This window comes from Pinus tabuliformis, chromosome 6 (genome assembly GCF_031772625.1).
Source record: "Pinus tabuliformis cultivar Carrire ecotype Pingquan chromosome 6, CPIR1, whole genome shotgun sequence".
Taxonomy (NCBI): domain Eukaryota; kingdom Viridiplantae; phylum Streptophyta; class Pinopsida; order Pinales; family Pinaceae; genus Pinus; species Pinus tabuliformis.
This window is the reverse complement of record NC_142292.1, coordinates 2,073,566,578-2,073,579,736: the sequence shown is the minus strand read 5'-3', so window position 1 is coordinate 2,073,579,736 and position 13,159 is coordinate 2,073,566,578. Positions and strand designations below refer to the sequence as shown.

The 13,159-nt window shown below is 38.1% G+C and overlaps 1 long non-coding RNA gene and 1 pseudogene across 2 annotated transcripts; one reads left to right on the top strand and one right to left on the bottom strand.

The window, feature by feature from the left end:
- The first annotated feature begins 1,832 nt into the window (after positions 1-1,832).
- Positions 1,833-4,974, top strand: LOC149267544 (uncharacterized; annotated as a pseudogene).
- A 2,055-nt stretch (positions 4,975-7,029) lies between these two features.
- On the bottom strand, positions 7,030-7,913 carry LOC149267543 (uncharacterized). Of its 2 annotated transcripts, none has more exons than XR_016261071.1 (2): positions 7,809-7,913; positions 7,030-7,366 (listed from the first exon to the last, which is right to left on the bottom strand). It is a non-coding gene; the product is annotated as an uncharacterized LOC149267543 (long non-coding RNA). The 2 variants fall into 2 exon arrangements; XR_016261072.1 differs by having other exon boundaries at positions 7,030-7,361.
- Between the last annotated feature and the right edge of the window lie 5,246 nt (positions 7,914-13,159).

Here is a 13,159-nt window from a genome sequence, read left to right as displayed (position 1 = left end):
CAAACAAAAGATCAACCAATGTATGCATATTGCCTCATGATCTCAATAGAACAGGAGCTCCAGTAAAGCACATGTCCACATAATAGACTATCATTACAACACATTATCAAAAATAATATTCTTTCGTATTGTTCTGTTGATGAAAATTTCCATATAACGAAGTTCTGCATAGGATAACTTTACTTTCTGATTTAAAAATGGTTTATGAATGGAGCCTTCCACAACTTATTACTTAAATAGGAAAATGAAAAAAACAATGGCATCTCATCAATGACCCACTATATCAATTTGTACTCTGCCAAGTGAATGAAATAACACTAAAAATTATGGGCGTATGCTTTCTTCTCAATGAACCCGATTACACAGGGCATTATGCATTAAAAAGATGTGAAATTTAAACAATATACAAAGGCAGAAACGATTTACAGTGTGCCACAACAGAAAAGCTAAGATTAGTGACATGAACATGTCATCAGATTAAATACTTCAGAATGTGAAGAACACATAAGTCAACTGCCATACTTTGTTAATAACAGCATAAAAACAACAAACCAACGAGGCTGCAAGTACTTGAAGTTTGATCATAACAATTTCGGATCCTTTGTATTGACATATATTGACTCTCTTTTATTAGGAATTCCTGTGTATTGCCATATATTTACTTTCTCATCTACCAATACACCATCAGATGAGGAATCCCAAGCACAATCAGAGAGAGGGCCTTTCATCTACAAGGATGCCACAAGATAAGGAATTCCAAGCACAATCGAGGAGAGGGAAAGCAGGCATGAACACCTCATAATACCTCTTGGGATGACAAGTTGGCCGAAGGATCATAGTATATTGAATCTTATATTTTACCATCGACTAATCTTCACAACTAATGTGGAATTGTAGAAACTCTTCCAAGAAACCACAAAATAAGTATCTGTCCCACATCGATTAAAAAGGGTACACTGAACAAAAAGACATAATCCAGTTTAGTGCATCGAGTGTCCACATATATAATAGACAAATTTGGTGTATCGAGGTGGTGTATAGTTGGAAAATATAATAATTCAAGTCATTTTGCAAAAATAAATAAACATCCAGATATATTTAAAACATATATTATATTTATTAAAATAAATTGATTATGTTAAAAAAAATATGTTAAACCCCATTAATAATAAATTGGTTATAAAAACATAACCATCAAAATGGTATGCCAGACTCTCCGATGGGAGGTCATCGTGCTCACCGAAGTCACTCAGTGAAGTAATTCTTTACATATGGTACAACAATTGCCCTGTTTTTATTTGACCAGGATACAATACTTTTCCTAAACTCACTGATACCGGCCATGACGGGTTTCAACAACTGTGATGGGTCTCGATTGGTTTCCTCCATGACCATCCCACAACCTATGAAAGTCCAGAGGAGTTGATTTATGCATGATGAATTTGCTTATATGAAAAGCAAACACATTGTTGATTTATACAGGATGAATATAGTGAATATGCATCAGAGGAGTTGATTTATGCATGATGAATTTGCTTATATGAAAAGCAAACACATTGTTGATTTATACAGGATGAATATAGTGAATATGCATCAAAGGACATGTGCAATTGGTATTACCAACTACCTTCAAAGATATACTCATTGTTGATTTATAGAGACTGAATATAGTGAATATGCATCAGAGAACATGTGTTATTTACCACGAAGAACAATAGAAATATATTTTTGGGTCCCTGGAACAGTAGAATGTTCACCCTACATGTAAACTTAAGTTAAAGATGACAGAGAAAGTGCAGTAAAAGAATTATTGGATAGGCTACCCAGGGGGCATGGAGCTGAGTGGGAACGCTACATATTTTAATAAAAAGGGCGTGAAAGTTGCCTCTGAGCCAGTGTTGCATGTAAAGAATCTTTCGCCTAATGCTATTCTGCCATCTAGAAGTTCTTCTTTGGTCGCTGGGTATGATCTATCTAGTGCGACTTCTTGTGTGGTGCCTGTCCGAGGGAAGGCCCTGGTACCAATAGATTTGTCCATTTCCATACCTGAAAGCACATATGCTCATATAACTCCTAGGTTTGGGCTTTGCTTGGAAGCACTCGATAGACGTTGGTGTTGGTGTCATAGATGCAGATTACCGTGGTCCAGTGAGTGTTGTTCTCTTCAATCACTTTGATCAGGGTTTTGAGATTAAGGTTGGAGATCATATTGCTCAGTTAATTATTGAGAAAATTCTCACCCCGCAGGTTCTGGAAGTGGAGGATTTGGGTCCCTGGAACAGTAGAATGTTTACCCTACATGTAATCTTAAGTTAAAAATGACAGAGAAAGAGCAGTAAAAGAATTATTGGACAGGCTACCCAGGGGGCATGGAGCTGAGTGGGAACGCTACATATTTTAATAAAAAGGGCGTGAAAGTTGCTTCTGAGCCAGTGTTGCATCTGAGCCAGTGTTGCATGTAAAGAATCTTTCGCCTAATGCTATTCTGCCGTCTAAAAGTTCTTCTTTGGTCACGGGGTATGATCTATCTAGTGCGACTTCTTGTGTGGTGCTTGCCCGAGGGAAGGCCCTGGTACCAATAGATTTGTCCATTGCCATACCTGAGAGCACATATGCTCGTATAACTCCTAGGTTCGGGCTTTGCTTGGAAGCACTCGATAGACGTTGGTGCTGGTGTCATAGATGCAGATTACCGTGGTCCACTGAGTGTTGTTCTCTTCAATCACTTTGATCAGGGTTTTGAGATTAAGGCTAGAGATCATATTGCTCAGTTAATTATTGAGAAAATTCTCACCCTGCAGGTTCCGGAAGGGGAGGATTTGGGTCCCTGGAATAGTATAATGTTCACCCTACATGTAATCTTAAGTTAAAGATGACAAAGAAAGAGCAGTAAAAGAATTATTGGACAGGCTACCCAGGGGGCATGGAGCTAAGTGGGAACGCTACATATTTTAATAAAAAGGGCGTGAAAGTTGCCTCTGAGCCAGTGTTGCATGTAAAGAATCTTTCACCTAATGCTATTCTGTCGTCTAGAAGTTCTTCTTTGGTCATTGGGTATGATCTATCTAGTGCGACTTCTTGTGTGGTGCCCGCCCGAGGGAAGGCCCTGGTACCAATAGACTTGTCCATTGCCATACCTGAAAGCACATATGCTCGTATAACTCCTAGGTTCGGGCTTTGCTTGGAAGCACACGATAGACGTTGGTGTTGGTGTCATAGATGCAGATTACCGTGGTCCAGTGAGTGTTGTTCTCTTCAATCACTTTGATCAGGGTTTTGAGATTAAGGCTGGAGATCATATTGCTCAGTTAATTATTGAGAAAATTCTCACCTCGCAGGTTCTGGAAGTGGAGGATTTGGATTCCACTTTCAGGGGAGTTTGTGGGTTTGGGTCTACGGGGGTTTAAATGTAATTTTTTGATGACGCTCGTTTATGGTTTTTAACTCTTCGTGCCTGTTTAGAAGGCCATGTATAGGCGAAAATTGCTTCCATATTATCTCATTTTTGTAAAATGGATGGCAATTGGAATACCTGTGAGAAACTCTTTGTTCTTTCTTCATTAATAAATCTGGAAAATGATTTCTGTACAAGGAATTAGTGTTTTCTGAAGAGGCACAGGGCATAACACTTTCGAAGTTTTTACCTCATCCTGCTTTCATGACTCTTTTCAAGAAACAGATAGACTCTGTCTTTAAGATAAGCAGAAACTTAACATTTTTCAATAGGTAGCCACAGTTGGATGCATTGCCTCGACATTTTTATAATTCTGCTGAGGGAAGGGTTTAGTTTATGAAAGTGATGGATGCCATTAAAGGTATCTTGAACATGATTACTTTGATGGGTGAACTTGAGGATTTCGAGGATGAACCTGAAATGCATTGCGCTCCTTGCTTAAGCTGGAAATTCAAGAGTTATTTTTGTGAGCTGTTGAAAGAGAGAAGCATCAGGAAATCATTTCCTGTATGAGGAATTAGTGTTATTGGAAGAGGCACAAGGCACAATACTTCGAACTTTTTACCTCATCCTGCTTTCATGACTCTATGAAGAAACAGATAGAATATGTCTTTGAGATAAGCAGAAACTTATGTTTACTAGTATCTGGACAAAATCATGTGTCATGTGATAGATATTCAAACAGAAAGATACCCCAAGCTTCAGTCCGCTTCAAGGAAACCTTTTCCAGCTCTCATAGAGAGAAAAAAACATGAATGCATTCAGTACATTGAAGAGATGTGATTAAGGAACCTGAAGCCTGACAATTTTCTCCATCATCCAAGGTTGGCTCCGTTTCACTCTTATTTCAGAAATTTCACTCCTTCCTTAACTGACCAACTTCCTATAAAATACTACTACAAGGCATTTAACTATGAAATATCACATATCTTAAGAAATCATGACCAGAATTCACTATGAATATATCCACTATGCTACCAAGGAAAACTATGGGAAAATCCAAGAAACAGATAGACTCTGTCTTTAAGATAAGCAGAAACTTAACATTTTTCAATAGGTAGCCACAGTTGGATGCATTGCCTCGACATTTTTATAATTTTGCTGAGGGAAGGGTTTAGTTTATGAAAGTGAATAATGCCATTAAAGGTATCTTGAACATGATTACTTTGATGGGTGAATTTGAGGATTTCGAGGATGAACCTGAAATGCATTGCGCTCCTTGCTTAAGCTGGAAATCAAGAGTTATTTTTGTGATCTGTTGAAAGAGAGAAGCATCAGGAAATCATTTCCTGTATGAGGAATTAGTGTTATTGGAAGAGGCACAAGGCACAATACTTCGAACTTTTTACCTCATCCTGCTTTCATGACTCTATGAAGAAACAGATAGAATATGTCTTTGAGATAAGCAGAAACTCATGACTCTATGAAGAAACAGATAGAATATGTCTTTGAGATAAGCAGAAACTTATGTTCACTAGTCTCTGGACAAAATCATATGTCATGTGATAGATATTCAAACAGAAAGATACCCCAAGCTTCAGTCCGCTTCAAGGAAACCTTTTCCAGCTCTCATAGAGAGAAAAAAACATGAATGCATTCAGTACATTGAAGAGATGTGATTAAGGAACCTGAAGCCTGACAATTTTCTCCATCATCCAAGGTTGGCTCCGTTTCACTCTTTATTTCAGAAATTTCACTCTTTATTTCAGAAATTTCACTCTTCAAGTTGACATATCTTAGGCTCCAGATCCATTTTCTTCTCTGTTCGCTTTCTGTGAAAATAAATTAATATAAATACATATTGGCCTTGATTTTTTAAGCATTAAAATTAGCATTTATTTTTTTTCAATATAATATAAAATAACAAACAAACATCTTCAATGAAACGAGAATCAATAGAAGGAAAATCTTGAAATTGAAACTATGTGGCATGTAAGCTGTCTGAGATTTGAATATACAAACTGAAATTAATGAACATAAGAGACATTATTTCATCAAAGCTCTACTCATTGGAGCCAATGCACAATATATTCGTTCACAAATTCCAAATACAGTCAAAGGACACACAATAGACAGACCAAACGCAGAAGATAGTCTTCCACAATTTTCAAGTATTGATATCATTATCTGATTGGATACTCAATCAAAGTAGAAAAATAGACAGATACATTCAGACTATTCACGTTTAGTGCAAATATGTAAAATGCAAAAGGGCAACACTTACACTACAAGGTGGGTCAGTGCATCTCAAGAACTGAACCAATAAGAAGCAACCCTCGTAGCCACCAAGGAAAAGACATTGTTTTCAAACAAAAGATCAAGCAGTGTACGCATATTGCCTCATGATCTCAATAGAACAGGAGCTCCAGTAAAGCACATGTCCACATAATAGACTATCATTACAACACATTATCAAAAATAATATTCTTTCGTATTGTTCTGTTGATGAAAATTTCCATATAACGAAGTTCTGAATAGGATAACTTTACTTTCTGATTTAAAAATGGTTTATGAATGGAGCCTTCCATAACTTATTACTTAAATAGGAAAATGAAAAAAACAATGGCATCTCATCAATGACCCACTATATCAATTTGTACTCTGCCAAGTGAATGAAACAACACTAAAAATTATGGGCGTATGCTTTCTTCTCAATGAACCCGATTACACAGGGCATTATGCATTAAAAAGATGTGAAATTTAAACAATATAGAAAGGCAGAAACGATTTACAGTGTGCCACAACAGAAAAGCTAAGATTAGTGACATGAACATGTCATCAGATTAAATACTTCAGAATGTGAAGAACACATAAGTCAACTGCCATACTTTGTTATTAACAGCATAAAAACAACAAACCAACGAGGCTGCAAGTACTTGAAGTTTGATCATAACACTTTCAGATCCTTTGTATTGACATATATTGACTCTCTTTTATTAGGAATTCCTGTGTATTGCCATATATTTACTTTCTCATCTACCAATACACCATCAGATGAGGAATCCCAAGCACAATCAGAGAGAGGGCCTTTCATCTACAAGGATGCCACAAGATAAGGAATTCCAAGCACAATCGAGGAGAGGGCAAGCAGGCATGAACACCTCATAATACCTCTTGGGATGACAAGTTGGCCGAAGAATCATAGTATATTGAATCTTATATTTTACCATCGACTAATCTTCACAACTAATGTGGAATTGTGGAATTGTAGAAACTCTTCCAAGAAACCACAAAATAAGTATCTGTCCCACATCGATTAAAAAGGGTACACTGAACAAAAAGACATAATCCAGTTTAGTGCATCGAGTGTCCACATATATAATAGACAAATTTGGTGTATCGAGGTGGTGTATAGTTGGAAAATATAATAATTCAAGTCATTTTGCAACTATCAAGTATCATACAACACCAAGTTGGGTATTCCCCTGCAGTTCAAAGTTGCTTTTCTTGGTGGAGAACCAAGTATATTTGATACTCTAGTTCCTGTGTATCATTCTCATGTTTTCTTGTAATTAGAAATTACAAACTAAAATGGAAATACATACCCTGATGCCGAGTAACCATTTTGTAACAGATCGCAATTCCTGTAGCCATCCTGCGGCAGACCGAAGTCCAGAAGTGGACCTGTGACAGTCCAAGGCATCTAGTGGTGATAATCCAAGCCCTTTTAAGGCTGACCGAGACCTCCTGGAATCATCTCATGGGTCCTGTAGCAGACTGGGTATGTTCTGAGAGTCAGAATATATCATCAACGAAAGTATATCACATGTTGGCTAACTCTGAGGCTATGGGTTAGCTTGCACCAGCTTCACTTCAGTTCATTGATGTTGAGCTGACATCTAAATCCATGAACTTTTACATAACCAGAACGTGAAGCAATGTATTCCGTGTCGTTAAATCTCGGCTTCTGATCTTAGAAGAGCAGTGTGCAAGGTGTGCAACCATGCAACAAAAAAAAACCCAATTCTTTAACTTACACTCCACACAAAACAACAACAACAAAAAAATATTACGCTTATATGATATAAACACAGGCAATGGGCGATAGATTCAAATATCTTGAAACCCCACTATCGATTATTGCAGAATCAGAGGTGAAGACATGGGAAGCACAGGTGAAATCACAGAATCTCTAATTGTAGAAGAAGGATGGGGTTCAGAAATTATCCCTAAAAGCAATGGCTATGAATTTCATAAGAAAACCAGGGATTCAGATGAAATAATCAATGGGGATCAGTGCAGGAACACTATGATCCAAAGGATTGTGAACCAAACATTTGCAAGCACGGCCCATTTGGCAAATCTCCTCCCCGCTGGGACCGTTCTGCGGACAAACTAAAATGGAAATACATACCTGATGCCGAGCAACCATTTTGTAGCGTCGAGCGAGGGCAAGCGCCGATCTGCTGGTTCGCTCGCATCGTATACCTGTCGACCCATCGTATACCGGGCTCATCAATTGAATGGCTAAGATTAGTTTCATCGTCTAACACTTAAATCAAAGGCTCAGAAATGTACACGTAACCCAAGAGGAAAGTTGATTTCAAATGGAAATGCCTTACGGCGTAATTAGTTAATAAATAAGCCCATCATGGCAGAATAAAGACGCCATGCAGCCCACTCTGTACTTTCCAAACCCACATCATAGTTGGCACATACCAGTCGGCCAACGGAAGCAAAAATATAGCTAGAATACATGGAAAGGTCGTTGGAGTAATTAGTTGATTAAAGCCTAGTCAGTCAGGGGATGTCGTGTCAGAATCGGCTACATAAATCTTAGGAGAATGTAGGTAATGGTAGAATTACCAGAAGGATTCTAGGAGCACTCAAAAGAACAGGAGCACTCGGAAGAACAAGAGCAGGATAGGAGAAACAGAAGACCACCAGTGAAAATTGTTTACAGCAGAAGGGGAACAATGGCAAAGAGAATCATATCAATCCCACAAACCACTCTAGATGCAAGAATCAAAGTTTTGGATGACCTTTATGGGAAATATGACTTGTCGAACCTCATCAACAACGACTTCACAGACGGGTTCCAATTTCCAGCAATGAAAAGAGAGGTATATGTAGAAGAATTTCAATAGGAGGATGGCACCAGGGCCTCTAGAATCAGGGGAGACTTCAAAGGACTATAGAAGTCCATGTTGTTTAGCTTGAGAAATTTGCCTGTGTTTGGCACCCAGCTGGCCACCATGCAGTGCACCAAGATATTAGTGAGCAGGATGCATGGAGGTTCGCTATGGCTGGATAGAGAATACATGATCCATGCCGAAGATATATATCAATTGAGCGGGTTAGAAAACATGGGGAATGCAGTCAGCACAGCATTCCAGGCTTGGGCCAAGTGAGGGAAGAAACAGATGGAGGACAACATCTACACCCGCTATGGGATGGAGCCAGGGGGAAAAGGCACGAAGCTAGAAAGAATCAACAAAGATAACATCTGGTTTTCCTGCTATCTTATTGCAGGAAAGATGATGAGGCACTTCATGAGAAACGAGTGCACCCAGGACAAAGTTTCAATAGCATAACACTGCTACCAGCGTGAGATACTCAACTGGGCAGCCTTGATACTCAACAAACTCTTTGAGGCATGCGACTCAAGCAGCCAGTAATTAGACGGCCTTCAAATCTAACGGCCGACAACCTTAACGTCACAAACAGCCGAGGCATTGACACAAAGTGCAGATGCAATCCTTGCAAACTGGGACTTGGCTATCCAGCGATACAATGAGTTCAGGAAGCAGACGACAATAGCATTCCCCAAGTTGGAGCCTTTTTTTGGAATGGAGGAGCCACAAGTTCAAGTAAGGTCCGCATAAACAACTGCCACACCACAAGCTAGGATTGAGACAGAAGAGATGCCAATTCTACAAGAAAGTATCACAAAAACAGAGGTGTCGGCACAATAGATAGTGGAAACATTGTCGGTAGCAACACATCTGCCACCTGTAGAACCCATGGAAATATCAACATATCCACTAGAGGTCGAAATGACTTGACTCAAGGACGAGTCAAGAAAATTTGGTTGGAGCCTGTTGGAGCCTTCGTTAATTTTGAAGAGTTTTGACCAATTTTGACCAACCGTAGGGCTAGAAAGGACAAATGGCAGCAACTGTTGGGTGGTGGAACGAGCAGTTATGGAAAGGTGATGGCAAGATGGTAGCGAAAGGAAAAGGTAGTCGAGGAGACGGGAAGGCACAGAGGCAGCCGAGCGAGAACTGGCAGTCCAGGCAGCCGTGAAGGATATAAAAAGAGTAAGAATAGAAAGGAAGAGGTTGTTTTTGGGTTTTGTTGATCGTTGGGGTTGTCATTGGGGACGGACCTACCAGACATTGAAGGATTTGGCTTCCGAGGAGGTATGTAGACATAAGAGCAGAACAAGGATAATTTTAGGGGCGAATGTTCGCCCTTTGGCGAAATTAAGGGGTTTTAAATTTTTAGTGGGCGAATATTTTGTATCATAGTACATTTTTACAAATCACCTCAAATAGCCCACTTTATTTTAAGGGAGAGGGTAAAAAAGGTAAATTTAGCCCTTGAAATTAGGACTTACAACCTTCCATTCGCCCATTTTCAAGAATAGGTTTTATTTAAGTGAATCCATTTGCCCATTTTCAAGAATAGGTTTTATTTAAGTGAATCCTATGGGCCAAATACCATATTTATAAAAGAGGTATGGTAAATTAATAAAAATATAAATAAATGAGAGGTATGGTAAATAAATATAACATTTTTTATATTTACTCCATAGGTCACCTTATATACATGTAAGGGTGTAAACAAATAAAATTATAAGTAAAGTGGAGGTATGGTAAATAAATAAAACGTCTTTTTATACTTACTCAAAAGGTATGGTAAATAAATAAAAATATAAATAAACTAGACGTATCGTAAATAAATAAAACCTCTTTTTATATTTAGTCCATAACCCTCATTCTATTTATGAAGGCTCAAGAAAGAGGTTTTATTTAAGTGAATCCTATGGGCCAAATACCATATTTGTAAAAGAGGTATGGTAAATTAATAAAAATATAAATAAACGAGAGGTATGGTAAACAAATAAAACATTTTTTTATATTTACTCCGTAAGTCACCTTATATTTACGAACACTCAAAAAATGGGTTATATTTAAGTGAAACCTATGGCCAAAATACTATGGGACAAATACCATGGACTAGATTGTTATTAATACCATGCAAAAAACCATTATTAACCCTAATATTAGAATTAATAAAAATAAAAATGGCACATGGTATTGACCCATGGTATTCACCTGGAATGTAGCCTATTTAAATGGGGGAATTAAACCAGCATGTAGCCTATGCTAAGATTCACTGTGACTTTACAAAGTTTTATTATTTAGTGAAAGACTCGCCAAGATCTTACAAGATTTTATAATTGAGTAAAATATTCGCCATGCCTGGTGAGAGATTCGCCAAAAAATTATATATACATATTATATTATTGATAAAATCGCCTTCCATTTTTCCTATATATCATGGAGATTCGCCCATTTGTTATATTTATAAATTTAGGGGGGGTTCTTAAAATTTTCCCTGGAGCAAAAGCAGGAAGAGCTGGAAACCAAGCAACTGGGTTGCAAAACAGAACTGACCCGAGCCACTTAGCTCGGTATTTTATGTATTGTTGATGGAGAGATGCCAAGTTATAATGTATTATGTTTTGTTTCTTTAATGTAATCAGATTTGATGGTTGTTAAGATTAATAACACATTGTGCATCATGTTCTGTGGGATTATTAAATTTTAAATAGTCTCATTGTTGCATGAAGATGGTGATTGCTAGATCGATACTAGAATGTTGTTAGTTCTTTAGTATTTATGATGAATCATGTGTATGAGTTTAGGGTATCATTATCTTTGTTTCATGTATTATGAACGCATATGTGTGTGACCACCTGTGTTCAACTGATATTCCCTCAACTCCATGTTGAGCCCTTCTCCCCTTTTGGTCGCGACGCACTTTGGGTGAGACTCCTTGCACTTCAATGTGAGGTAAAAATGCCAGCACTGTCCTAGACTACAGTGGACCATTATTGGCCTTCTGTGCTTGAACCCGAGGTCTTTTTCCTAACGACTCTTTCGAGCCAACATTGGGTTATGACTTTGAAATCATCTACAAAAAAGGGAAGAAAAATGTTGTTGCAGATGCACTCTCAAGAAAGGATGACGATGTGGAAGCATTGCTTTTGCACCACTTCTATTATCCAACTAGATTGGATAAATGAAACAAGGGATGAATGGAAGAATGACGAAAAAGTGTGGGCATTCATTCAAAGTTACAACACGATCTCGGTATATTTGATACATTTAGCTTGAAAAATGATTCGTTATGGTACAGAGACCGCTTATACCTCTGTAAGAATTCCCAACTCAAACAAAATATTCTTATGGAATTGCACACCTCTCCCTTAGGAGGGCACTCAAGATTTTTAAAAACTTACCATAAGGTAAAGAAGGAATTATTTTGGGATGTGTTATCGGGAAAACTAGTGTCCATTCAGAGCTGCTAGTCCCACTAAGATGGGTAGCTATCTTAGAAACAAACAAACTAAAGTTACTTGTGTTTTCCTTTATGAGAGATAGATGAGAGAGAAGCAGAGAGTACCAACCTTAGTCTTTCACTAGTCTCCTTGTTTGTTTCCTCTCTCCCTTGATAGAGATTTTGCCACTCCTTTCTCACTTGCCCCACTTCAAAGAACACCTGTAGAGTCAAATCAGCAAAATACCATCAAAGCATAGAGATCTATAACCATAAACAATATAGGATCAGATGTATATTAACCATACAAATGCATATACAAATACAAGATTCAGAGATATACAAATATATGGAGGAAAACTTGAATAGCTTTATTGATAGAAGTAGTAGAAGAGAGGATTACAACCAAGCTGTCTGATCCAGCATCATCCTCCCAGCATGAAAGCCATCTTCACCTCATGCAAAGCAAGATAACCCAACAATACAATGTCTTCAAAGAGAAACCAACAGCACTTCCTTACAAATTACAAAATTCTAGCCTTTGGATCTCTGAGATGAGGGATCCATATATAGATGTTTGCAGGAGGGTGAGTCAGCTTCTGGGATTTTGATTAGTTTCATTTCATTGATAGTTCTTGGTTCCACTTGGATATTTCATGATCTCTTACTCATCCCTGGGCGAATTTAGAGAGGCAAGTGTCATATGAGCAGTTTCTAGAAGATTCTTTGAGTTTCCACCTAGCAAACTGCCTCTACCATTTGTCTACTCTCACTCATCGCACCCTACAAAAGGGATTTTTAGTATGCATTGCACCCTCTATGTGTAACAGGTGAGATGCATCGCACCCTTAGCATGGAGCAGTCTGTATGGTCTAGTTTTGACCAATTCTGAGTAGTTTTTCAGGGAGAACTTCTGGGAAATGATGTAATCAGTTGACCTTGATCCTTTAGGGTATGAAACAACACTTTTAGGGGTTTGAGAGCCCTTGGTTTATGGACATATGTAATTGGGGTTGCAGTGCCCAAATATGTCTATAACAGTTGCCCCCTAAAGCATGAGGTCGTAAATCTTCTGATGTCGGGTGAAATGCTTTATTATGAGGATCCAAGGTTTTTTGAACTGGAAGGTGACCTGTAATAAGATACAATATAATACAATACAGTATCTTCATAATATTTTCATGATCTAGCTAAGGC